Here is a 27,691-nt window from a genome sequence, read left to right on the forward strand (position 1 = left end):
AACTATAATGCTTCTATTTATTGAGTATGGGCTATGCACCAGGCTGTAGATGACTTGTATGCATCATTTTATTTTAATCCTCCCGATAACTTTGCGAAGTAAATGTTGTTATGCTTGTGTTAGAGATGAGGGAACTCTGATGACTGTTGTAAGAGTCTGGAGGGAAGAAGGATGGTGAGTCTCTGTGCTGACCTTTAATTCAGTAACGATCTCTACCCATTGTAGAGTATTAACTCCTCTGCCCGTGAAGCCATGGATTGGAGAAGAGGGCATGGTGTGTGAGTGTGAGAAGACACTAATCTTAGGACTGATGAGTCCCCCTGAATTGCAAAGTTATCTTTTTTTACTTTGTCAGTGTTATGCTTTAGACAAAACTTACTTCAAATCAAGTGACTGACAAAAAGAGGGTCATTTGGGCTTTTTTACTCATCATGTGACTTGGGTCCACAATACGGATTTGACACAGCTGTGTTTTTAATGATCTAAGCCAGATTAAAGGGATCCATGTTCAAAATGTGTGTTATTTAACAGCGTGTTACTTGTAGCACTTCAGACACACTGGGCTTCTAAGTTTCTGTTGAAGAAGCCACACGAATGCTCAGGGAGCAACAGTTTTCACAAGATTTGTCTCCTCCAAATCTTATAAAAAATAAGCTTTAGTAGCTCCTGTGTCTCTCAAATAAATGAACACTAATCAACTCACATAGTTCAGTTCATTTAGTTTTTAAAGGAGCTCCACGCTGTTTTACTTTAAAAATCTTAAGAGATTTCCTAAATAGATCATTACCACCAAGTTGGCACTGACTTGTGGAGGCAATAAAACAAATAAAGTCATTAAAAATAATGTGAACAAAAGGAGTAACTTGATATTAGGCCATCTATATTTGGTTAAAATGACATTTTAAAGTTCTCTTTCATCTTACTAAACAGATCTCTAAAAGAAAAAAATGTGATTAATAAATTATCCTCCATAAATCTTATGATAACTATTATAGCCTTTCGAGAATTATGAATCCACATCTGGAAAAAGTATTTTATATGCTACTGCCTATAAAACAGCACGCCATGCATTTTACAAGTGCACGTTAGTAGGTAAAAATACGGTATTTTTTTGTATTCATCGTTTTCCCCTCCAAAAGAAGTGTAAGCCTAGTTTATTTCATAATAAAGTGCTAATAAAGTTTATATGATGCTTGTTTTCCCCCCTTACGTTGGTGCTGATGCAGCTTCACTGGGTTATTGGAAATGAGTTTTCTATCAGAACTCAAGGAAGCCTTCATTATAAGCTGAGATGGTCGGTCCCCTTAGAATCACAGCATAGGCAGAAGCCAGCTGGTCAAGGGGTGGCAGAACATCATAGGAGTAAGCTGAAGCCATGGGAGCCACATACTTCACTCTTTTTTTGGCTCTTGAATTTGATTCCTTCTATATTCTTTTAAATGTAGAAGTCTCACAAGCTAGTGATTCAAAATGCAAGGTTGGCTCTTTTTTGGAATTAGAAATTTGATTAAACTTAAACATTTGTTAAATAAAATGGGCAAAGTACTTTGAGAGCCAGCAATGTCCCTTGGAAATAGAAAATGTTTTTTCGTTTCCAAGCAGCTGTTTGTAATAAGAAGTGGCTGGTGAGTGAAAGGGAAGGACGCCATTAAGGGAAGGTAACCCCTCCAGAGTTTTATGGAGCTCTGCAGTCACATGAGCTCCATCAGTGATAAATATCACAAGAGAAGCTGCAATGTGCCTGGTTTTATTTTCATGTGGATCCTTGCATATACTTTAACTCAAGTCACGGAGTACGGTTAATGACCATGGAAAAGCACAATCTTAATGTGCACAAAAGCAACCTTCAGAAAAAAAAAACCCCTACAATCACCCATAACGATAACACCTGTAAACCAAATTGTCTTTTGTTTGGATTTTGGAAAATGAGCAGGGTAGACTCTACTAAAGTAGATACCAGGTTTTCAGTCTCCAGAGAGTTTTAATGCATTTATCTTTGGGACCTTGTTTCCAAGAATATGAGTGACCAGATTAAGGCCTTGAGATGCTGTGGGAATGGTGAGGAAGTTCACTGAGTCCAGCCCCCTTACCTCACAGAAGAAGGATCTGAAGAGAAGAATGGGATGGGGACTTGTCCAAGGGCCAGTAACCAGCACAGACAGCACTAGGACCCGCGTCTCCTGGACTTAGGTCTCCTGACTCCTACCTACTCCAGTAGATTGACAAGCATTGAATACATTTCTAACTTAAAATAGGGGCAGCTTGGCATGTGAGAAGTGGGGTTTCTGTTCCTTTAATCAGCTCATCAAAAAACATCTCCTAGAGTCTTATTTATTCCACAGAGGTAATTGATAGCGCCACACGCGGTATCATAAAAACACCACTTAATCTCTATGAAATAGTAAACAAAGGTAATTTTGGTGCACTCAGGGCACATAGAGAAATAATTCTACCATTCTAGGTTTCTAGACTTCTTTCTTCTAGTAATTAGATATGTGAGCTTGCGTATCCTCACAACAGCCGTGTCTTTGTAACCTCTTCAACTTTAAAATAAAATCAGAAACTGTGATATCGAAGCTTCCTTTTAGATAAAAGAATATGTTAAGGAATTATTCCAAGATTGGTTTCGGAGCTTTAAGTGACAAGATTTGCCAATATCTGTTCCAAATTCTATCCAATGCCTATAGATGTGACTGTATTAGTTAGGTCTTCCTGTGTAACAAACCACCCCAAAACTTAGAGGCTTAAAGCAATATGCATCTATCTAGCCAGAGACTCTTTGTGTTGGTGATTTGGGCTGGGCCCCCTGATATGTATGCTGGATGACTGCTTTTGGGGGTTAACTGGATGTTGGTTGCTGGGGTGCTAGGAACATTGGGGTCCCTGGTTTCTCTTTCCCTACAGGCTAGCCTGGGATTGTTCATATGGTGGTTGCAGGTTCTAAGAGACTGAGTAGAAGTGATCAAATCCCTTGAGGCTTAGACTTGGAACTGGCACACCATTATTTCCATGGCATTGTGTTGCCAAGTCCTAAGGCCAAGCAGATTCATGGGGGAGGGGCAATAGCCTCTGTCCCTCTATGGGAGGAGTTGCAAAATCACAGTGCAAAGTCAAAGTGACATGGATACAGAGATGAATGGAGAATTTTAGCCATTTTTGCAATCTGCTATAGTGCTTAACTCTTGTTAGTTAGAACACTATGTGTTCCATGAATCAGTGATGCTAAGACTTTTGGATTTCATGAACCAGTTAAAAAAATAATATTAAATAGTTTGGGAAGTACACATAAATATTCAAAAACTGGCAATTTTTGATTGTAATAAGTAAGAACATTTAAAACCAAATGCCATCCTCATTATTCTGTATATATAAATAGCATGGTTTACCACCAAAAAGTATAGGAGGAATAAAAATCTCAGACTAAAGGAATGGCCATCTTATGCTGATATTCTTTGTGCCTAATTTATTGTACTGGTTCTTACATTGCCGCTGACTGATGAAGACTTCATCAAAGGGGGCGATGCTCCCTGTGGTGGGATTCAGGAACCTCTGGCCTGGAGAGGGTTTACGCTAGTGGCAGGGTGGGAAACAGCTCCTCGTTTATGGCTTTACATAGCCTTCAGTGTGAATCTGCTTTCCAGACACATCTTACCTGCAGATGAGTTGAAGTAAAACAGTGAAATATTATCTGAAAGATCTGGCCCCAGTGGGTCCCGTATTTAATTTGTTAAAATATCAAAGACTGCATGCATCTCTAGTTTAGTGGCGTAACATCAAGGCTTAGTGACCTGGCTCTGGTCTTATCTGGACTGCGGGTAGGAGGACTTGACCCTCAGGGGACATGGCTCTTACCTTGGGACTGAAGTCACCAGCTGGGAATCCTTGATTAAACCATTTACTTGGCCAAACTTGAGTTTCTCGTCTGTAAAATGACAGTAGTAACACTTTTCATTATATTTTTGTGAGTATTAAATGAAATAACTTTATGTAAAGTGCTTGATGCTATGCCAGGCTCATAGTAAGTACTCAGTATAAGACAGTTGATTGCTGGATGGTTGGTTTAGTATTTTTTAAAAACGTGGTTTTTTGCACACACCCCTTTCCACCACTGGGTTGAGTAGGAAATGCCACAGACCTCCATTTGAGAGAGAGAGAGAGAATAAAGAACAATTGTCATTATTGTCACTGCTGCAAATGGTCATCATGGGGCCTTATTTACACTGGTGACTGTGCCTTTCTCCACATCGACTGGAGGAGCTGGATTCCTCACGTCTGCAGTCTCCCTCCATTCCTAATCCTGTGATGTGCCCTATTAGTCCACCACTCAGAGGAGGCTTCCAAAGCACTGGAAGAGTTAATTCTTTCTGTAGCAATCTTATTGTTTTCTTAGCGTCCCTAAAGATGTACTTCTTGCCAAAAAAATTTGTCTTAGACTTTGCTGAAGCCAAAGAAACCACCTCAGCAGCTTTCTTAATTCTGTCAGCATTCATGAATCCTTCTCACTCCTCCATACATACCTTTATACCTTCATGTTGAAAAATTCTGAGTGTGTACCCACACGTGTGCCATTTCATTTTCATTTTCATTTGGAATCTGGTGTTCAAGCTTTTTATTCAAAGTGATTGCTAATGCTATTTTTTGTAACCACTATTGGCCTGGAAAATTGAAGTAACAGTAGACCAATAGATACACCTGAGAAAACAAAGGGAAGGAGGATGTTATGAATAACAGTAATAAAATTAACTTTCCCATATTAAACTGTTAAATCCCTGGACTAATTTTAAAAGCCTATGATTGGGAATGTAAAAATTTACCTCTCTCTCTCTCTCTCTCTCTCTCTCTCTATTGGATTGAGAGAAACCTGTTGATTATAGCAGTCATATATATCTGACCCTTCATTTGGATTTTTAAGCTTTGTTTGGCAAGTGTACGTTGGTATCATTTTATTTTTTACTTTACTCAGAAAGATAAATACCTTTGTGATGAGGTGGCATGCAAATCCCTTACCAGACAGAAAACCAACCTTAAATACTATTCTCTTTGAAATGGAACGGACCTCCATGGAGTAGAAGGAAGGCAATAAGAAAACAAAAAAATGCCTCCCTGAAACAGAACCGAGGATCTAAAACCAGTCATTCTCTTGAGGGTTGAAACTGTTTCCCTTCAAATTAAATTAGACTTGTGTTTCTACCATTATGGTTTTTAGCAATGGAAACTTGATAAGGATGGCCATTTCTCTGTTTCCAGATGGTCCAGAAGACTGGGATGCTTCCCAAGCAAACTGCCCAAGTTCTGAGTAGTAATTCTCTAATAAAATTAATTAATAAAAAATCTAGTGACACAAATGGTGGCTTGTTCAGACTGAACCTATACATCTCCTGAGGTTAAATAGCACAACCCTAGATATAAATTCTACCCCCCACCCCAAGTTAAAGTGTTTACGTGTATGCGATAACTGACAGCTTTTGAAACACACATCCAGAGTTGTGGGTAGAATTTGACAGGAAGCAGAAACAAGGAAGATCCCTGTAGGTAGGACAAATAGTCTGGCAGAGGTACAAGTTATGTTGGGTGCCAGTTAAGAGATCTCAAGGCTGCACTGAGTGTTCATGTTGGAAAAACAGAGAAGACAGGATGATGGCTGGGGTAGGCAGCTTCTCTGTGGCTCCCGGTGGTCCCCAGCTTCTGGTATTAGTGCCTTTGTGCAATCCCCGGCCCTTGAGGCTGGGCTGAACCTGGTGACTTGCTTTTAGACAATAGAATATGGCAAAAGTGATGGGATATCACATTCATGATTAGGCTGTAAGAGAGTGTGACTTCCTTTTTGCTAGCCCTCTTTCTCTGGCTCTTTTTGTTCTGATGAAGCAAGCTGCCATGTCACAGCCTGCCCTATAGAAAGGACTATATGGCTAGGAAATGAGGGTTGTCTCTATCCAATAGCCAGTGAATAACTGAGTCTTTCATCACCACAGGGCACAAACCCTCCCCACCCCAACCCCTGCCAACTTCTACAGACAAGCATGTAAATGAACTTGGAAGCAGATCCTTCCCCATGCAGGCCTTCAGATGAGACTGCAGCCTCAGCAGACACCTTGATTTAAGCCTATGAGAGACTCTGAAGCAGAAGACCCAGATAAACTGTGCCCAGATTTCTGACCCATAGAAACTGTGAGAGATTAAATGTGTATTGTTTCTTAAGCCTCTGAATTTTGGTATAACTTGTTATGCAGCAATGGATGTTGCATTAGTTAGGGTTCTCCAGAGAAACATAACCTATTTATATATCTATATCATCTATCTATCTATCTATCTGTCTGTCTATCTATCTATCTATCTATCTATCTACCTATCTGTCTATCTCTCTTGACTATTCACATGATTATGGAAGCTGGTGAGTCCAAACTCTTCAGTGGGCCAGTAGGCTGGAGACTCAGGAGAGTCAGTGATGCAGTTCCAGTCTGAAGGCTGGTGGATAGAGACCCAAGAGAACTAATGGTTCAGATGAAGTCTGAAGGCTGTCTGCTAGAGAATTTCCTCCTGTTGGGAAGGCTAGTCTGTTTGTTCTATTCAGGTCTTCAACTGATTGGATGAGGCCCACCCACATGATGGAGGACAGTCTGCTTATTCAGAGTTCGCTGATTTAAATGGTCATCTCATCTAAAAACACTCTTAAGTTGACACAAAATTAACCATCACAGATGTGAAGCTACATCTTAAAGACGCCTTTTAGAAAAGTTAGAATCAATATCGTGGGCAAGAGAGAGCTCTTTAGCAGGATGTAGTATGAAAGAAGTAGCATTTTGGGAAAGTCTGACATGGTGGGGTGAAGCCTCTGACCCCAGCATCTGAGGAGCTATGGTCCTATGGCTACTCTAAGAAGAGTCTCCCCAGCCCTGTTGGACACTGTCTGAGGAGTGACAAGATTCAGGTCACTCAGTTCTCCTCTCAGTCATAAATTTAGTTAGATCTCAGCTCTCCAGCTGTGGTAGATAATTTTGAGGATTTGGGAACAGTTAATTACATGTACATTGTAACCAATTGTTAGCAAATACCCATGTGGTGCCCACCTAAATTACAAAAGAGCACAATACTGGCATCCCTGAAATCCCAGTGGGGCCCCACTGGGTCATAACTCTCTATCCTCCGTAAGTTTTTATTATATATTACATAATCAAAGAAATTTGGAAAATGTTAACTAAACTTATAATTATGAATATCAGCGGAACACAGAATATGTACTGATTGCTCAAGGTCTATTAAGATTTTCCTTCTCAACTAGATTAATTCTCTTAAGAGCAGGGGTCTTGTCTTACACTCCTCTTGGGGACTCATAGCTTTAAGCCCAGGAACGATCACCTCATAGTTGCTATGATGGTACCCACTTCTGGCTATTTGACAAGTAGACAGTAGGAGCAGCCTCAACACTCAGATGGAACTTGTCAAGAGGTAAGATGTTTGGATGAGAAAGTACATGACTAGTTGAGCCCAAGCATTCCTTGTAGCCTTTAGTCTTTAGGGAAAAATTGTTTATCGGTAAAGAAAGAGCTGGGAGTAGCCAGCTTAAGCTCTATCTCATATAGACAGAGTTGAAATAATTGGGACTCTGAGTCTTTCATAACTGTTTAAAAATAACAGCTGTTTTTCCATGCTAAAAAGTTCAGCTAGGCTGTGGCTGCATTATGAAAGTTAATAGACATCTATACCAGAATTTACTTAATTCGTTGTGTGTGTGGGGTGGGGAGGGAGAGAGAGAGAGAGAGATTCAAATATCAGAGGCAGTTCTGAAGTTCACGTAAGTGCACTAGAAGCCCACTGTCCTGCCTGCAGTATTTTACCAGGTGACGAAACTTCTAGGCTCCATGGAAATATATATTCTGAATTTTTTCTATAAATTATAAGTGTTTGTTTCATTGTGGTCTGTCAAGGGTATAATAAAAATGGACATAATGCTTTGAAATGCCAAGAAAAACAAAAGCTAAACAGAAGCCTGAGCAGGCTGAAATATGCAAACAAGCCTAGGGATCTTATCCCAGCAGCAGGATGAGGAGCTTGGGGTGTGCAGGAAAGGGGGAGCCCCGTGGAGTGGAGTAAGTTGTAGGATTGCAATGTGCAGGGTGAGAACACTTGCACACCAGGCAGTGGGCTTTTGATGCATGTGTCCAGCTGCAGGTTTAGTTGAGATTAATGTGCTTTGATGACCAGTCCTATCCTAAAGTTTCCAAGAGGAATCAGATTCTGATGCCAAGTTGCCTCAAAACAGATGGGCAAGATTTTCCACGGAGAAAGAGCACCAAGGTGAAATGCCACATGTCAGGAGAAGGTATTTCAAACTTAATTCACAACAGGCAGAAACAATGTAGAAGAATAAACTGGCCTCCAGAAATTTCTGGTGTGAACATCGAGAAGGAACCCAAAGCCCTGTTCTTAGAAGGGCTGCCCTTTCCGGCTTCTCTCTCCGATTTCCAAAGTTCACCTGTTGTGAAATGCTAGAATTTATTGTGGCAAAAGGACACCAAATAATATGTTTTCACCCTCTGCAAAAAAAGTCTCTGTTTTCATGAATTCAGCGTGAGACCAAATATGTCATCACTTTTCCTCAGTGTTACAAAAGGGGGAATTCTTTCAGCTGTCTTTATTGGAACAGAGCATGTTTTCACACTACTTTATGTCAATGTCTCCCATTTTAAGCTTTTGTTTTTATTGGACACTGGATTTTTCAGCCCAAATTGCACATGTCCAAAACCCACTAGATTGTAGGCCAGATGACTGGTCCAGGGAATAGCCACTTCTTCTCAGATTTATGTCAAAACTGATCGAACTGGAGATCCAGACATTCCACCTGCATCATCTTCACTCTTAACTCCCCAGAAACTCCACTCTGTCCCAAGACGATGACGGTTGCTTATGACTACAGGCTCCATTTTGACTAAGTCCCAAATTTGTGTTATTTAGAACTTAAAGATATCCCACTGCACCCCACATATGTGTGGTTCACCACCACTGAGGCTGCAAACCTGTCCCGTGGGCTGCACCTGGGAGGAGGAAATGGTAGGGTCCCTACCTGCCATGGGAGGAGGGGTTACAACCCATGGAAAGCATGGAAAGCATGGAAAGCATGGAAAGCACCTGACTCTAGATGTCTAAGAAGAAGCAACGTCAGAGATGCTGCTGGGACAAATGAGTAACTGGCAAAGTACAAAACAGAAACAACAACCAAGTTCCATATGTACTCTAAACACTAAAGTCATTACACATATATTAATAAATTAAGTGTAATACATAAAACCATAGAGGTCTTCCCTCCCATAGGATTTACAGTTCATAAGTATTATTCATAATTTTGAATTCATAAGCATTATTATACACTTGTTAAAGGCAAGTGTGGTCCAATGAAAGGAACACTGGTCTTAGCTTCAGTAAATATGGATTTTAATCTAACTTTGGTATTTGTTTTGTGACTTGGGTAAGTGACTTCTCTGTGTTTAAGTTTCTTCGGGGTAAAATGGAGATAAAGATAGTTATCTTTATAAAGCTAAAGATAGTGCTAAATGATAACAAAATATGAGAAAGCATTTAGCACTGTGCCAGGCACATAGAAGGCACTTAATAAATGATTGTTATATGAAGGAACAACAACATGAACTTGGCATTTACATATGAGGTATATATGTGCTACGTACACACAAATGATAAAAGAACAGATTTGAAAGAGGCATGTTAGGGTTGGGAATGTAGACACAACGATGGCGGAAGGTAAACGAGGCACTTGGCTTCTCAGAAGGGCTGTAGTTTTTATTTATTTATTTATTTATTTATTTATTTATTTATTAACATCTTTATTGGAGTATGATTGCTAGGGCTGTAGTTTTTGAGGGTGGAGGTTATAACCACTGCTCCTTGTCCTCTTGTCCTATGGGCTGTTTCTCCATCCCAGTCCCCATTGTGATAAACAGATGAATCACCCCACCTCATTACGTAGGAGTCTTCCAGAGCCAGCACATACCTGAGTTCAAGCAGACGACTTGTCAGGGGGGCTGGAGTCCGTTGTTTTGAACGTATTCTCATGGGGGTATCTGGACGTAGGCAAAGGGAAGGAGGAAAGGTGGTGTGGATGTGATGGGCAGCCGTGGTCTCCCTCCTTGGCCTCCCGTTAGTAACCTTCCTAACCTGCCATGCACAGCACAGTGCCAGGAGCACCTTTGTCCTGTACGACTGAGGCCCACGGGGGTCGGAGGACAGCAGCACCTGCTCGGTGTTGCCCTGTGAGCTGAGGCCGGTATTTCAGAGCAGGGGCTCTGCCTCATGCCAACCTTTCCCTGGTCAGTAAGCGCTTCTTTTCTTGGTTCCGCCCTACCCGCTTTTCCATTTGGGGGTTCAGTATTTATTCCTTTTGCCTTGGGTCTATAGATTTTATTCAGCAGGTATTTATTGAGCACCTTCTGTGTGCAAGACCCATTGTTCTAACTGAGGGAAATCCATCCATGGTTCGTTTCTGACACCGGTTCTCACACACGCTGCTGCTTCCACTGATCATTTTGCCACTGTCTTTTTTTTTTTTTTTTTTTTTAATGTCCTGCCATTCTCTTCTGGCTTACAGAGTTTCTGCTGAAAGATCAGCTGTTAACCTTATGGGGATTCCCTCATATGTTATTTGTTGTTTTTCCCTTGCTGCTTTTTTTTTTTTTTACATCTTTATTGGAGTATAATTGCTTAACAATGGTGTGTTAGTTTCTGCTTTATAACAAAATGAATCAGCCACACATATACATATGCTCCCACATCCCCTCCCTCCCGCACCTCCCTCCCACCCTCCCTATCCCACCCCTCCAGGCGGCCACAAAGCACCGAGCTGATCTCCCTGTGCTATGCGGCTGCTTCCCGCTAGCTATCTACCTTACGTTTGGTAGTGTATATATGTCCATGCCTCTCTTTCGCTTTGTCACAGCTTACCCTCCCCCCACCCATATCCTCAAGTCCATTCTCTAGTAGGTCTGTGTCTTTATTCCTGTCTTACCCCTATGTTCTTCATGACATTTTTTTCTTAAATTCCATATATATGTGTCAGCATACAGTATTTGTCTTTCTCTTTCTGACTTACTTCACTCGGTATGACAGACTCTAGGTCCATCCACCTCATTACAAATGGCTCAATTTCATTTCTTTTTATGGCTGAGTAATATTCCATTGTATATATGTGCCACATCTTTATCCATTCATCCGATGATGGACACTTAGGTTGTTTCCATCTCCAGGCTATTGTAAATAGGGCTGCTATGAACATTTTGGTACATGACTCTTTTTGAATTATCGTTTTCTCAGGGTATATGCCCAGTAGTGGGATTGCTGGGTCATATGGTAGTTCTATTTGTAGTTTTTTAAGGAACCTCCGTACTGTTCTCCATAGTGGCTGTACCAATTCACATTCCCACCAGCAGTGCAAGAATGTTCCCTTTTTTCCACACCCTCTCCAGCATTTATTGTTTGTAGATTTTTTGATGATGGCCATTCTGACTGGTGTGAGATGATATCTCATTGTAGTTTTGATTTGCATTTCTCTAATGATTAAAGATATTGAGCATCCTTTCATGTGTTTGTTGGCAGTCTGTATATCTTCTGTGGAGAAATGTCTATTTAGGTCTTTTGCCCATTTTTGGATTGGGTTGTTTGTTTTTTTGATATTGCGCTGCATGAGCTGCTTATACATTTTGGAGATTAATCCTTTGTCAGTTGCTTCATTTGCAAGTATTTTCTCCCATTCTAAGGGTTGTCTTTTGGTCTTGTTTATGGTTTCCTTTGCTGTGCAAAAGCTTTGAAGTTTCATTAGGTCCCATGTGTTTATTTTTGTCTTTATTTCCATTTCTCTAGGAGGTGGGTCAAAAAGGATGTTGCTGTGATTTATGTCATAGAGTGTTCTGCCTATGTTTTCCTCTAAGAGTTTGGTAGTGTCTGGCCTTACATTTAGGTCTTTAATCCATTTTGAGCTTATTTTTGTGTATGGTGTTAGGGAGTGATCTAATCTCATACTTTTACATGTCCCTGTCCAGTTTTCCCAGCACCACTTATTGAAGAGGCTGTCCTTTCTCCACTGTACATTCCTGCCTCCTTTATCAAAGATAAGGTGACCATATGTGCATGGGTTTATCTCTGGGCTTTCTATCCTGTTCCATTGATCTATCTTTCTGTTTTTGTGCCAGTACCATACTGTCTTGATTACTGTAGCTTTGTAGTATAGTCTGAAGTCAGGGAGCCTGATTCCTCCAGCTCCATTTTTCGTTCTCAAGATTGCTTTGGCTATTCGGGGTCTTTTGTGTTTCCATACAAATTGTGAAATTTTTTGTTCTAGTTCTGTGAAAAATGCCAGTGGTAGTTTGATAGGGATTGCATTGAATCTGTAGATTGCTTTGGGTAGTAGAGTCATTTTCACAATGTTGATTCTTCCAATCCAAGAACATGGTATATCTCTCCATCTATTTGTATCATCTTTAATTTCTTTCATCAGTGTCTTATAATTTTCTGCATACAGGTCTTTTGTCTCCTTAGGTAGGTTTATTCCTAGATATTTTATTCTTTTTGTTGCAATGGTAAATGGGAGTGTTTTCTTGATTTCACTTCCAGATTTTTCATCATTAGTATATAGGAATGCCAGAGATTTCTGTGCATTAATTTTGTATCCTGCTACTTTACCAAATTCATTGATTAGCTCTAGTAGTTTTCTGGTAGCATCTTTAGGATTCTCTATGTATAGTATGATGTCATCTGCAAACAGTGACAGCTTTACTTCTTCTTTTCCGATTTGGATTCCTTTTATTTCCTTTTCTTCTCTGATTGCTGTGGCTAAAATTTCCAAAACTATGTTGAGTAAGAGTGGTGAGAGTGGGCAACCTTGTCTTGTTCCTGATCTTAGTGGAAATGGTTTCAGTTTTTCACCATTGAGAATGATGTTGGCTGTGGGTTTGTCATATATGGCCTTTATTATGTTGAGGAAAGTTCCCTCTATGCCTACTTTCTGCAGCGTTTTTATCCTAAATGGGAGTTGAATTTTGTCGAAAGCTTTCTCTGCATCTATTGAGATGATCATATGGTTTTTCTCCTTCAATTTGTTAATATGGTGTATCACGTTGATTGATTTGCGTATATTGAAGAATCCTTGCATTCCTGGAATAAACCCCACTCGATCATGGTGTATGATCTTTTTAATGTGCTGTTGGATTCTGTTTGCTAGTATTTTGTTGAGGATTTTTGCATCTATGTTCATCAGTGATATTGGCCTGTAGTTTTCTTTCTTTGTGACTTCCTTGCCTGGTTTTGGTATCAAGGTGATGGTGGCCTCATAGAATGAGTTTGGGAGTGTTCCTCCCTCTGCTATATTTTGGAAGAGTTTGAGAAGGATAGGTGTTAGCTCTTCTCTAAATGCTTGATAGAATTCGCCTGTGAAGCCATCTGGTCCTGGGCTTTTGTTTGTTGGAAGATTTTTTATCACAGTTTCAATTTCAGTGCTTGTGATTGGTGTGTTCATATTTTCTATTTCTTCCTGATTCAGTCTTGGCAGGTTGTGCATTTCTAAGAATTTGTCCATTTCTTCCAGGTTGTCCATTTTATTGGCATAGAGTTGCTTGTAGTAATCTCTCATGATCTTTTGTATTTCTGCAGTGTCAGTTGTTACTTCTCCTTTTTCATTTCTAATTCTATTGATTTGAGTCTTCTCCCTTTTTCTCTTGATGAGTCTGGCTAATGGTTTATCAATTTTGTTTATCTTCTCAAAGAACCAGCTTTTAGTTTTATTGATCTTTGCTATTGTTTCCTTCATTTCTTTTTCATTTATTTCTGATCTGATTTTTATGATTTCTTTCCTTCTGCTAACTTTGGGGTGTTTTTGTTCTTCTTTCTCTAATTGCTTTAGGTGCAAGGTTAGGTTGTTTATTCGAGATGTTTCCTGTTTCTTAAGGTGGGATTGTATTGCTATAAACTTCCCTCTTAGAACTGCTTTTGCTGCATCCCATAGGTTTTGGGTCGTCGTGTCTCCATTGTCATTTGTTTCTAGGTATTTTTTTATTTCCTCTTTGATTTCTTCAGTGATCACTTCGTTATTAAGTAGTGTATTGTTTAGCCTCCATGTGTTTGTATTTTTTACAGATCTTTTCCTGTAATTGATATCTAGTCTCATAGCATTGTGGTCAGAAAAGATACTTGATACAATTTCAATTTTCTTAAATTTACCAAGGCTTGATTTGTGACTCAAGATATGATCTATCCTGGAGAATGTTCCATGAGCACTTGAGAAAAATGTGTACTCTTTTGTTTTTGGATGGAATGTCCTATAAATATCAATTAAGTCCACCTTGTTTAATGTATCATTTAAAGCTTTTGTTTCCTTATTTATTTTCAATTTGGATGATCTGTCCATTGGTGAAAGTGGGGTGTTAAAGTCCCCTACTATGAATGTGTTACTGTCGATTTCCCCTTTTATGGCTGTTAGTATTTGCCTTATGTATTGAGGTGCTCCTATGTTGGGTGCATAAATATTTACTATTGCTATATCTTCTTCTTGGATCGATCCCTTGATCATTATGTAGTGTCCTTCTTTGTCTCTTCTAGTAGTCTTTATTTTAAAGTCTATTTTGTCTGATATGAGAATTACTACTCCAGCTTTCTTTTGGTTTCCATTTGCATGGAATATCTTTTTCCATCCCCTTACTTTCAGTCTGTATGTGTCTCTAGGTCTGAAGTGGGTCTCTTGTAGGCAGCATATATATGGGTCTTGTTTTTGTATCCATTCAGCCAATCTGTGTCTTTTGGTGGGAGCATTTAGTCCATTTACATTTAAGGTAATTATTAATATGTATGTTCGTATTCCCATTTTCTTAATTGTTTTGGGTTCGTTATTGTAGGTCTTTTCCTTCTGTTGTGTTTCTTGCCTAGAGAAGTTCCTTTAGCATTTGTTGTAAAGCTGGTTTGGTGGTGCTGAACTCTCTCAGCTTTTGCCTGTCTGTAAAGGTTTTAATTTCTCCATCAAATCTGAATAAGATCCTTGCTGGGTAGAGTAATCTTGGTTGCAGGTTTTTCTCCTTCATCACTTTAAATATGTCCTGCCAGTCCCTTCTGGCTTGCAGAGTTTCGGCTGAAAGATCAGCCCTTAACCTTATGGGGATTCCCTTGTGTGTTATTTGTTGTTTTTCCCTTGCTGCGTTTAATATGTTTTCTTTGTATTTAATATTTGACAGTTTGATTAATATGTGTCTTGGCGTATTTCTCCTTGGATTTATCCTGTATGGGACTCTCTGTGCCTCCTAGACTTGACTATTTCCTTTCCCATATTAGGGAAGTTTTCAACTATAATCTCTTCAAATATTTTCTCAGTCCCTTTCTTTTTCTCTTCTTCTTCTGGAACCCCTATAATTCAAATGTTGGTGTGTTTAATGTTGTCCCAGAGGTCTCTGAGACTGTCCTCAGTTCTTTTCATTCTTTTTTCTTTCTTCTGCTCTGCAGTAGTTATTTCCACTATTTTATCTTCCATGTCACTTATCCGTTCTTCTGCCTCAGTTATTCTGCTACTGATCCCATGTAGAGTATTTTTCATTTCATTTATTGTGTTTTTAATCATTGCTTGATTCATCTGTAGTTCTTCTAGGTCCTTGTTAACCGTTTCTTGCATTTTGTCTATTCTATTTCCAAGATTTTGGATCATCTTTACTATCATTATTCTGAATTCTTTTTCAGGTAGACTCCCTATTTCCTCTTCATTTGTTAGGTCTGGTGGGTTTTTGTCTTGCTCCTTCTCCTGCTGTGTGTTTTTCTGTCTTCTCTTTTTGCTTATGTTACTGTGTTTGGGGTCTCCTTTTTGCAGGCTGCAGGTTCGTAGTTCCCGTTGTTTTTGGTTTCTGTCCCCAGTGGCTAAGGTTGGTTCAGTGGGTTGTGTAGGCTTCGTGGTGGAGGCGACTAGTGCCTGTGTTCTGGTGTATGAGGCTGGATCTTGTCTTTCTGGTGGGCAGGTCCATGTCTGGTGGTGTGTTTTGGGGTATCTGTGGACTTTTTATGATTTTAGGCAGCCTCTCTGCTAATGGATGGCGTTGTGTTCCTGTCTTGCTAGTTGTTTGGCATAGGGTGTCCAGCACTGTAGCTTGCTGGCCGTTGAGTGAAGCTGGGTGCTGCTGTTGAGATGGAGATCACTGGAAGATTTTCGCCATTTGATATTATGTGGAGCTGGGAGGTCTCTTGTGGACCAGTGTCCTGAAGTTGGCTCTCCCACCTCAGAGGCACAGCACTGACTCCTGGCTCCTCAATTTGGGATGATTTGTTGTCTATTCATGTATTCCACAGATGCAGGGTACATCAGGTTGATTGTTGAGCTTTAATCCGCTGCTTCTGAGGCTGCTGGGAGAGATTTCCCTTTCTCTTCTTCGTTCTCACAGCTCCCGGGTCTCAGCTTTGGATTTGGCCCCGCCTCTCCGTGTAGGTCGCTGGAGGGCGTCTGTTCTTCGCTCAGACAGGACAGGGTTAAAGGAGCAGCCGCTTCAGGGACTCTGGCTCGCTCAGGCCAGGGGGGAGGGAGGGGCACGTAGGCGGGGCGAGTGTGCAGCGTCAGAGGCCGGCGTGACGTTGCACCAACCCGAGGCACGTCGTGCGTTTTCCCGGGGAAGCCGCCCCTGGATCCCGGGACCCGGGCAGTGGCGGGCTGCACAGGCTCCCCAGAAGGGGGGCGTGGACGGTGACCTAAGCTCGCACGGAGGCCTCGTGGAGGCGGCAGCAGCAGCCCCAGCGTCCCACACCCGTCTCTGGCATCCGCGCTTTTAGCCACGGCTGGCGCTCGTCTCTGGGGCTCCTTTAAGCAGCGCTCTTAATTCCCTCTCCTCACGCACCAGGAAACAAAGAGGGAAGAAAAAGTCTGTTGCCTCTTCGGCAGGTCCAGACCTTTCCCCGGACTCCCTCCCAGCTACCTGTGGCGCATTAGCCCCTTCAGGCTGTGTTCACGCCGCCAGCCCCAGTCCTCTCCCTGCGCTCCGACTGAAGCCCGAGCCTCAGCTCCCAGCGCCGCCCGCCCCGGCAGGCGAGCAGACAAGCCTCTCGGGCTGGTGAGTGCCGGCTGGCACCGATCCTCTGTGCGGGAATCTCTCCGCTTTGCCCTACCCAGGTACGTGGGGGAGTTTCTTGCCTTTTGGGAGGTCTGAGGTCTTCTGCCAGCGTTCAGTAGGTGTTCTGTAGGAGTTGTTCCACGTGTAGCTGTATTTCTGGTGTATCTGTGGGGAGGAAGGTGATCTCCGCATCTTACTCTTCTGCCATCTTCCCCGGAAGTCGCCACTGTCTTTAAAGGCTAATTAGTCTTACCCTCTTTTATTACGTGGCCAGCTTGCAGACGGCTCTGCTATCAGCAGGGTCAGGGGTGAAGAGGAGGCCCCGAGCTGGGCTCGGCTTCCTCCTCGGGACCCCGTGGTCTCCCTGCAGGTGTCTGGGCCCTTTCTGAGCCAGCTTCGTGGAAACACGTTGTTCCATGAGGTGGAGTCAGGGCAGAGGGACTACCAAGGAGGAAACTGGAAAAGAAAACAAGAGAAAAGGCGAAGTCATGGCCAGAAAAAGAACGCTGGCCACTATTCCAGACATGAAAGCGAGACCAAGGGAGGAGGAGCTGGCAACAAGCTCCAGAGTGCGAAGGCAAGGATGAAATGAGCTAGAAATCCCTTTAGTGTCATGTTTGATGTATGTTCCAGGGGGATGCTAGGTGGCTGAATGGAGAACATAATATATTTTACTTGTAAAATGTTAAGTAACCTTATTTTAAGACAGCAATAGATAAATCATCCGGAAGTCATATTTTTATACTCATAATTACTATATGATTTATACAGACCAAAATTCTTATAGAAATTTTAGAAAGGGGGTAGGTTTCTCATTGTTCCAGAGCTGAGGGAAGGCTTTCCGGGAAAGGTTAAATTTGAACTTGGTCTTGAAAGAGGAGTGAGACTTGGAGGGTTAGAGAGAAAGCTGGCTGCCAGGCGCTGCATTCCACCCTCGGGCAACCCCCTCCCCGGGCCTTGTTTTCCTAAACGCTGCAGCACGGAGTTTCCATTGACAACTGCTCAGCTGAGAAACCTCCTGGGTGGGGACCATGCCCGTCTCCCCACCCTCTGGGCCCTCGTCAGCCCAGCTGGTATCCGCTCACGATCCCCTCTGCACATCAGGCCCCTCTTTGCTCACGTCTCCTTGAAGCTCCCTTTCATCGGCACCACGGAGACAACCACTGAGCACCTTCCGGAGCCCAGAGGTCTGCTTTCTTCATCACTCTTGCTCTTCCAGTTCTTTTGCAGCAGGTAACACCTAAAGCCCTTCCTAGATCCCAGATCTTTCTGCGGTAGCCCAAACACACACCTTCTACTTTCTGTGGACTTTCTCCTCCCAGGGAGCCTGCCAAATGGTAAACCTCATCTAATAAGCCACTTCCCTTCTCAGCCCACAATTCCTTATCTTCCTCTCAGAAAGCACAGACGCAATTTAGTCCACAGGCTTTAGTTGAGCACCGAGTGTTTGCCTAGGCCTGCACTGGGACTGTGCCATAGACCTACAGGTGCACAGACGTGAAAGTCACGTGTTGGCATTTGATCTCTACAACAGCACCTGGATGCTAATAGGCAGGGCATGTGCTGTGACGTTTACCAAAGGGAGGAGTGAGCTGCAGGGAGGTTTAGTGACTTATATGGTTCACACTCACCATGGCACAGCCAGGACAAAGCACCGAGTCTTCTGACGCATGGCTCAGCACTCCTTCTCTGCCGTGTGACCCCACCACCACTGTACCTCCTAAAGGCAAACCTGACTTTTGGGAGAGAACCTGCTACCATGCTCATATTTCAGATGAATTGAGGGCTGGAGAACTTATGTAACTTACCCAAAGTTAAGTAAGTGGTGGAGGTGGAACTGCCTCAGGTGAGTGCAAAACCCACGCTGATAACCATCATGTAATCCAGCCATGGGTAAAGGAAGGGAACTGTTCTTTATGACTCTGAGGCAGAATAGACACGTGTCAGTGGAAGACAGAGGGTCTTGTGCTCCATCTCAGTGGAAGGAGGAGCTTGGTCATAGAGGAGTTTTGAATAAGGAAATGGGTAACCTTGTCAAACAGTGGGCACCCCATTAATCGGTGCCTAGGTTGTTGGAGATACCGCAGAGCAGCGTCCTGCGTTATGTAGGAAGTTGGAATGGTAGCTTCTGAGGACTCTTCTAGTCTTGGTCTTTTAAAGTTCCATGAAGTCAGTGCTTACCATGGAATTTGCCATAAGTAGAAAAGTCATGTTTAGAAGCTCCATACACGTGTCCTGGAGCTGGGAGATAGAAAAGTGAGCTTCACTCTCAGGACATTTCCTTGAAGGTTTAAGGAGTTGTGACAAGTCACACAGCTTATGAATGCCGTTGTTCGTACCGATGATACCCAATGCATCCCCTACTTCTCTCTGTCCCCCCTTTCTTCTCCCTTTGGGGCCCCACATGAGACTCTTTCAAAGCTGGCCCCTTTCTCCTGTTCCCCGCATGAATTTTTGTGAAAACTCCTTCAGAAAAGAAGAGAAGAGAAGTAAAGTTGACTCTTTGTCCTTAGGACTGTGGTACCTGAGCCATTGCTCATTTTCGTGCTTGGTTTAGGATCTGATCCAAAGTGATTTTTAATCTCTGTATTGTAGGAATTTAGTTCCTAATATGTCAGCTCTATCCCGCAGAGTGTTCCATCAACACCCTTAACCCAGTTATCTGCAGGGACTTTGACCCCAGACGGGGAGTCCCGGATGGAAGTCAGGACAGTGCTTTAGTACAGACTATGAAAAATGCATGTAAGATAGAAAAATGTGAATTATGTGTGAAACAAACAAAAGCACCAGGCAACATGGAATTCATGTCAACAAAAGCTTGCTGCAAGCTGTTGCTTGCTTTCTAAGGGGGAAACAGACTCTGGCGCCCGAGGAACAGTAGCAGGGAAGGACTTTTTGCACTAAAGTTGCAGAAACAAAAGAGATGACCTGTTTTGACTGTAATTGCTTTCAAATTCTTCAGCTCTCCTTTTCCCCTGCATCCGCCTCCCCCAGCCTTTGTTGTGCAGCTGGGGAAGTAACTGATTATTGAGCCCATCTGAGCCACGAGGCTGGGAGTAACTGACATTTCTAATATTTTGACATATTCAAGAGAAAAGAAAAAAGCAGTCCAAAGGATGGGGCCTCCAGCTGACCTTCTTGTTGACCATCAACCAACTCCATGACTAGATGACTTGTGTGAACAAGGGGATGGTGAGGTTCTCAGGAGGATTCGTGTGCTGGAATGTCTAGCTCACATTCCAATTAAAATATTAAATCTGGTGATATTAAACTACATAGACTTTTGGTGCCACCAACTGAATATATTGTAAGTACTAGTTTTCAAGTGAGCTGCAGAAATAAAATTAACATTCCCTCACCAAGAGATATTTCTAGGTAAGAGACAACCAATACATACATTTTTTAAAGCAAATTATTTGCAGTTATTTAAAATGATTACCCTGTTCCTCTCTGGATCACTGCTGGAGACCCAGGCATCCAAGCGCCATAGGCTTCTATGTCAAATGTAATAAATAGCATTGTAATTGTGTTCTAGGGGGGCTGCACACAGCTCCACCTTGGCTCACAGCCACCCTTGCTACCACCAGAGCTGCCTTCCTAAGGTATTCTGGGAGAAGGAGCCCTGTGCAGTCCAACTGGCAAGGCTTCTGCGCAACTACACCTCCCTTTACAAGGCTGATGAGATTCTGTGGCCCACAAGCCACAGCCTCAGCTGAAATCCATCGCACACTTTTGTGAGTGTGGGAGGTGCCACTCCTTGCTCTCACTCTTCCAAATGGCTCCAGGGGGCTCACTGCAGCCTTTTAAAGAGAGAGTGAGGGTGGCAGTCTGCCCAGTCTGCTGAGAGGAGGCACCCTAAAGTAAAATTTGCCTTTGTGGATAGACAATATTCAGCTGAATTCCATTTAATTCCATACATAGTCATTGAGTGTCAATTATAAACCAGGTTCTGTGGACCCACATGGAGCCTGGGCTCATTTCTACCTTTTCTCATCCCCTTTCTAAGTCTTGGTTTCTTCATTTGTTAAATTGTTATAGATGATAATACCATTCCCTGGGGATTCCTGTGAGCTTAAATAAGAATGTTTGTGTAGCGCACCTAGCCTGTTGCCTGGTATGTGGTGGGCACACAGTAAGCGCAGTGTCTTGTCCTCCTCCCCTTTCTCCAAGTGATCAGAAGCACCAGTCCGGGAATCACTCCAGGTGGGGGCAGGAGATCTGTAGAGAGTGTCATTGATGAAGATTTCCTTCTCAGGACCACATTCCTGCATTGAAGCAGCTGGTTTATACTGTGGACTTCATATGGTCATAGGGGAATTGAATGAGATAATGTCTGAAAAATGCTTAACACATCTTTATTGACTCATATATGTCATACAGTGTTATTATCTATCTATCTATCTATTTATCTATCTATCTATATCTTCTATCATCTATCTATCGATATCTAACTATGAATTTATTTTGTCATTACCGTCTATTTTCTTGGCTTGAAACCTCTTGGATTCTGGAAATCCAGTTGCCCCTCTCCACTTCTGTTGTGACCTCCTGGATCCTTAAAGTTTGGCTGTCCCTTTGTTCATTCCAGAAACATTTACCGAGCACCTGCTAATTGCCAGATAGTTTGCCGAGTCCGTGGGTCACAAAGGCAGGTTGGGTCACCAAAACTGGTCGTACAGGCAGCCTCCCTGGCCTCTAACAGCGTATGGTTTGTTGAGGAAGCCAGAGAAGTAGGCATATCATTTCAATATCGTGTAATAAACACAGGGGCAGAGGTCAACCTGGAGTGACGTGGGAGTAGGCCATGCACCCTGCTGTGGGGCTGGTGGGAGGGTGGCCAGGGACCATGGCAGGGACAGCTCAGCAACTGCATGTGGAAGGACAAGTATCTCCAGTTCTCACGACCTGAGAATTACTACCCACATCTGTGTCCTTGAAGCATCACGGCCCACAGCTAGTAACCAAAACGTCTAAATTCTGCCACTAGACCCCGCTTGCAAGGCAGCACAGTGGGTTGGGACTTCTGGGGGAGTTTCATCCCCGGGGGAAGAAGCAGAACCTTCTTTCTCCCCTTGACCCCAGAGCAGCACTTTCTGAGCACCTGTGCCTGTTCCCACGGCCTCCGCAGGGTTTTCTGTAGTAGGTCTCCCCTGTCGCCCGCCCCCCAACAGTGGTGTCCCCAGGGTGGCTTGAGGAAAACCTAGCCAGGCAGAGCCAGGAAGCACACTCATACATGCAGAGACAGTGCTCACAGGAAGACTCAAAAGGGAAAGAGACCAAGACCACCCTCCTCCCTAACGTCCATCTGCTGCTCTTGCTTCCAGCCATGGAGAGACAAAACGGCAGGGCTCATGCCAAGGTGATGAGGGCAAGAAAGTTCATGAAGCGCTGGGCACGAAGTGATAACCAAAGATACAGAAAGTCCATGGCCCTCCATTACTGGAGGGCCTGTGGCTGGGCTGGGAGCTGGGCATGCCCTGGGCTGTATTTCTCACGTCCCTTCCCTCTTAGCGTGTCCTCCTCTGGTCCTTAACGTCCTTGTTAATTTCCGGTCCCACTTTGCTCTCCCTCAGGAAGCCCTGAAAGTGGCCCCAAATCTTATGAAAAGCCAAACAGCTAGGTCAGCTTTCAGGATTCCCAAAGAAGCAAATATGAGTTTCTTTTACGAGGCACATATTCCCTTTTTCAAAGAGATTCTTTTAGAGCAGTTTTAGGTTCACAGCAAAATTGAAATGTAGAGAATTTCCCCTTAAATCCCTTGTCCCCACACAGGCACAGCCTCCCTCATTGTCAACATCCCACACCAGAGTGGTCCATTTGTTACAGCGGCTAAACCTATGTTGACACATCATTATCACCCCAAATCCACAGTCTCCATTACTGTTCACTTGTGGTGGTGTACAGTCTCTGCATCTGGACGTATGTATAATGACATGTATCTATCATTATGGTATCATACCCAGTATGTCCACTGTTCTAAAATCCTCTGGGCTCTGGCTATTCATCCCTCCCCCTTAAGCCCTGGCGACCACTGATCTTTTTACTGTCTCCATAGTTCTGCCTTTTCCAGAATGTCCTAATGTTGGGATCATAGAGTATGTAGCCTTTTCAGGCTGGCTTCCTTCACTCGGTGATAATATGCATTTGTGTTTCCCCCATGTCTTTTCATGGCACATTCAGTTTTTTTTTTAAATTTAGGCTTACTTTTTTAAATATATAAATGTATTTATTTTTATTTATTTATTATTTTTGGCTGGTGTTGGGTCTTCGTTGCCGCGCGAGGGCTTTCTCTAGTTGCGGCGAGCGGGGGCTGCTCTTCATTGCTGTGTGTGGGCTGCTCATTGCCATGGCTTCTCTCGTTGCGGAGCACGGGCTCTGGGCACGCGGGCATCAGTAGATGTGGCGCGTAGGCTCATTAGTCATGGCTTGTGGGCTCTAGAGCACATCGGTAGTTGTGGCACACGGGCTTAGTTGCTCTGTGGCATTTGGGATCTTCCCGGACCAGGGCTCGAACCCGTGTCCCCTGTGTTGGCAGGCGGATTCTTTTTTTTTTTTTTTTTTTGCGGTACGCGGGCCTCTCACTGTTGTGGTCTCTCCCATTGCGGAGCACAGGCTCTGGATGCGCAGGCTCAGTAGCCATGGCTCACGGGCCCAGCCGCCCCGCGGCACGTGGGATCTTCCCGGACCGGGGCATGAACCCGTGTCCCCTGCATCGGTAGGCAGACTCTCAACCACTGCGCCACCAGGGAAGCCCCACGTTCAGTTTTTAAACTTTTGTGAATACCATGTTAGATCCCAGGAAGGTGGTCTCTGCCCACTTTGAGAGATCAGGAGCTCCTGAGGTTATGAGAGCACACAGTTCGGACCAGTGGGTCAGTACATTTGGGGTGGATGGGTGGGAGGGGTTGACCCAAATTCCTCAGTTTTCCACCTGAGGGATCTCCTATCCCCTCCTCTCTTCTGTGCTGAAACTGACCTCAAGAGGAGAATAAATGAAATTAATTCCTTGTAGAAAAATTTATTGAGTAATTGAAATGAACTTCTTCAGAAGGGTCCTCCTTCCAGTATCCATTATTAATAGTAATAAACCTTGGAGTAATAATAATGGAAGTAGTAAAAGCACAGCGATTATAATGTCGGTTTACTTGTGTACTGTGTTGTACAACGGATATAGCCCTTTAACATCTGATTTCTTATTTGAGCCCATAAAAGTGATGGTTTAAGAGGGCAGGGATGAGACCAGCGATTCCATTTTTCAGTGAGGAGGCCAAGTTTTCCTGTGGCTGTGGGACACAGTCAAGGTCACACAGCTGGTGTGAACGGCAGAGCCAGGGTTCCCATTCAGGTCTCTGACACCAAGCCCATTCATGCTTCTAGTTTGTAATTGATCAGACTCACATTTATTGAGCAATGGCTGTGCTGTGGGCCCTGGGCTGGGGCATGGGAGAGAGGATCCCTGAGGGGGATGCAGAGGCATTCACGAGTTCCTCAGGCACAGAGTACCATGCGTGCAAGCCCAGCTGTGGAGCCCAGAGGCATCAGTGACCACCTTGCAGTGGGTATCAGAGTAGGCTTCCAAGGAGAGGCGTCCCTGGACCCATGCCCTGAGGATGGTCATTACCTAGCAGGACATGTAGGCAAGCTCGTTACCACAGGGGAATCTTTCATGTGACACTGTAAGATGCCAGCAGGCTAAGATGTTCAAATGGATAGGAAGGAGGCTCGAGAGAGCTGTGGTCCTGAGGCTCTTACTCAAGTCTCACCCGTGCCCCTTCTCCGCCCCCTTCTCAGCCTTGGCCTGCTCTGTCTCTGGCTCCAGGTGGTTTGTGCTGCACACCAGGCACATTTGCAGCGCCAGGGGAGGTGGCTGTGGGCTCCATAGAGAACTGCTCCTTCCAGGGCTCTCAGCACGAGCCTCCCAGCTGGGTACCTTGGGAGGAGGCTGTTGACCAGTTCCTGGGCCTCAATGCGGTTGTCAGGATGAGCACCCGCTCCTTAGCTGCTCGCATAGGCTCTTTCATCTGGCCATTCTCAGATGTGAAGGACACAGAACAGAAATTGTTGGAAAGCCTGGTGAGCTGGGGGGTGGGCGGTGGGGAGGAATCAGAATTCAAAGCCAAGGCCCTACACACACCGCTCTGTGGCAGCTCATCAGTTTTCCCTCTTCTCACCCGCGAGGGAGCCCGTGTGCTCCTGCTCTTGCCTGGCTGTATCCTGGCTGCATCTGTTAGCAATGAATAAAGACGGGGTGTCGGAGGCGGGGCTGGAGACGGGGGGCAGGAGGAAGGTCTACTTAAACAAAATGTGTTTGCTCACACACATAAAACCACAGGCCTCCTGGAGGCAAGCACCCCACCCGGGCCCCATCATTGTTGAATTTGTAATCAGGAGCATGTGATGGAATGATTGGTGCCTTTATATCTACCCAGAGGGCCTCCGTGTCGTGTCTTCGTTTCTGACATATGAGGGGCTTGGGCAGGGAGGGTTCTCAGGGCCTTCCCAGCATGGACATCCTGTGTCCAGCAGCGACAGGGTCGGCGGTCTAGCTGTGAGAGCCCGCCAGTTCTCATGCAGGTTTGGAGCGGAGTAGGCCTCGTGGGTGTCTCCAGCCCGAGAAGGAAGGAGGCTGGGTCTTCTCTAGCTCCCAAAGGGGGAAGCGGACACTTTGGAAAAGGGCTCTCTATGGCCCGCTGGGTAACATCTGACCTTCACCTTAGCATTTAAGGTCTCCAGGATCTGAGGTCTGCTTCTGCATTATCCCCATCAAACTGCATTGTGTTTACTTCAAAGCCAGAACGTCCAAGGAAATAAGAGGTAAGAAAGTGCCAGGGAGGCACATGCCAGAACTCAGAGTTATCAATACTAAAATACTTCTGGAAGGCTGGATAGGTGAAGGCAGGCTTTTATACAGAAAGAAAAAAGGTTCTGAGTTTTCTCTTTAGCAGATATCCTCTGAGGAGATCACTGGGAGTGAGCAAGGCACTGGAGGCTCCCCTCAGGTCCCTGAAGAACACACAATGGGAAAACCAAGCGCCACCCTCCTCCCTTCTTCCTTCTGTGGGCCTGAGCAGGTGGCATCCTTGCGTGGGCTCTGTGGCTCCTGTACCTGCCCCGTCTGTGGCAGGGCTTGTGGCTGGTCTAAGGCCCCCCACTGGCTCACACCAATGAGGAAGAATCAAGAAAGCCCGTCACCTTGGACTCCCCACACTCTGATGCTCTGGGGAGCATCATGTTCTGAGAGCTTCTAGCCAATGTTTCTATTTTTAAGACCTTCTGTTGCCTTAGATGGTGGGAAGGTAGGAGATAGGAGGGAAGAGAAGGAGGAGAGTGTTAGATAAGGGGAGGGTTTAGCATCTGGAAGTCTTCCATGCGTGCTTTAGACTAAGGGGACAAATCCACTGGAAGGTAGAGTACACTCAGGCGGGGGTAGGCACACGGCACAGGATAGGCGTCCCGGTTGTAGAGTAGGTCCCACGAGGGTTGGGAAGGGACGTGTCTACATCCCATTGCTTCTGGGCCACCCTTGACCATGCGCTCTAGGTACAGCTAAAGGGTCGTCTTTGGTGAGCAGCAGGATGGCTGGTATCCCTATTATAAACTCTGTGAGTTTGGCCAGCACTGACCCACTGTGTGACCCTGGGAATTAGCCTGTTGGTTCCCAAGTTTCCTGCATATCTGTGACCTGGGAATTCTATTGCCTGGACTCCTCAGCAGCCTTGGGGATTAATGAAAGCCTTGTTCACAAATCTCTCAGAATCCATAAAGGTTTAGATCGATAATTAACAAGAAAAAGAAAGCATAAACATTTCAAAAATATATCAACTCCCAAATCTATAACAGCCAATAAGTCTAAAAATTGAGTGGCCGCAATTGCCCTCCGTGACAGGTGGCCCATGCACTTTGAAGAGTAATTCTTCAATAAGCATAAATTACCATTTGGGGAAACCTTCCATGTATGCCATGGCTATGGATTTATTAAGTGAAAGTGAAACTTTTAAATAAATATCTGGAACAGCAAATGTATTTTCCAATCTCATCGGGCCACAGAGGCAGAAGTTTTTAAAGTGCTGTGTAACCTGTACTCTGAGAGGATAAAGCTGAGAACATGTCCTTAGAAGTCCTTTTGCTGAGTCAGTCGGTGCCACACAACCTTCCTCCCCAGCTCTTCAAACACCAGGATCCTCCTGATCTTAGCCAAGGGCAAGAAGGGCACAAAAGTCTCCAGGGCTCTTTCCCAGCCCCTCAGAGAATCTGACAGATTCTGAGGTATCTCATTCCTTAAGAAGATCTGAATCTGGAATTTCTTCTCAGATTCTGAAGCACCCTGCTTCATTTATTCACCTTCACAAGCAAATGTCCCTGCCAGGTTGTCTTCCCTTGAAAGGCAGAATAGGCCAGTGCCACTTTCTGCTTTTGGTTAGTTTTGTTGCTACTAAAAAATCCTTGCAAGACACCAGTAGAAAACAAAACATAAAATGGAAGGCACACATCAAAAAACTAACCAGCCCAGCAAATGCTTGACAGCATTTCTTTTAGTGTAGACAGCAATACTCCGTGAGCACTGTTTGTTTCTCCAGCAAGCATTCTAGCGCTTCCTTTGGGGAGCTTCTGTGCTCCAGGTT

This window comes from Mesoplodon bidens (genome assembly GCF_964165515.1).
Source record: "Mesoplodon bidens genome assembly, chromosome: 14".
NCBI classification, from domain to species: Eukaryota; Metazoa; Chordata; class Mammalia; order Artiodactyla; family Ziphiidae; genus Mesoplodon; species Mesoplodon bidens.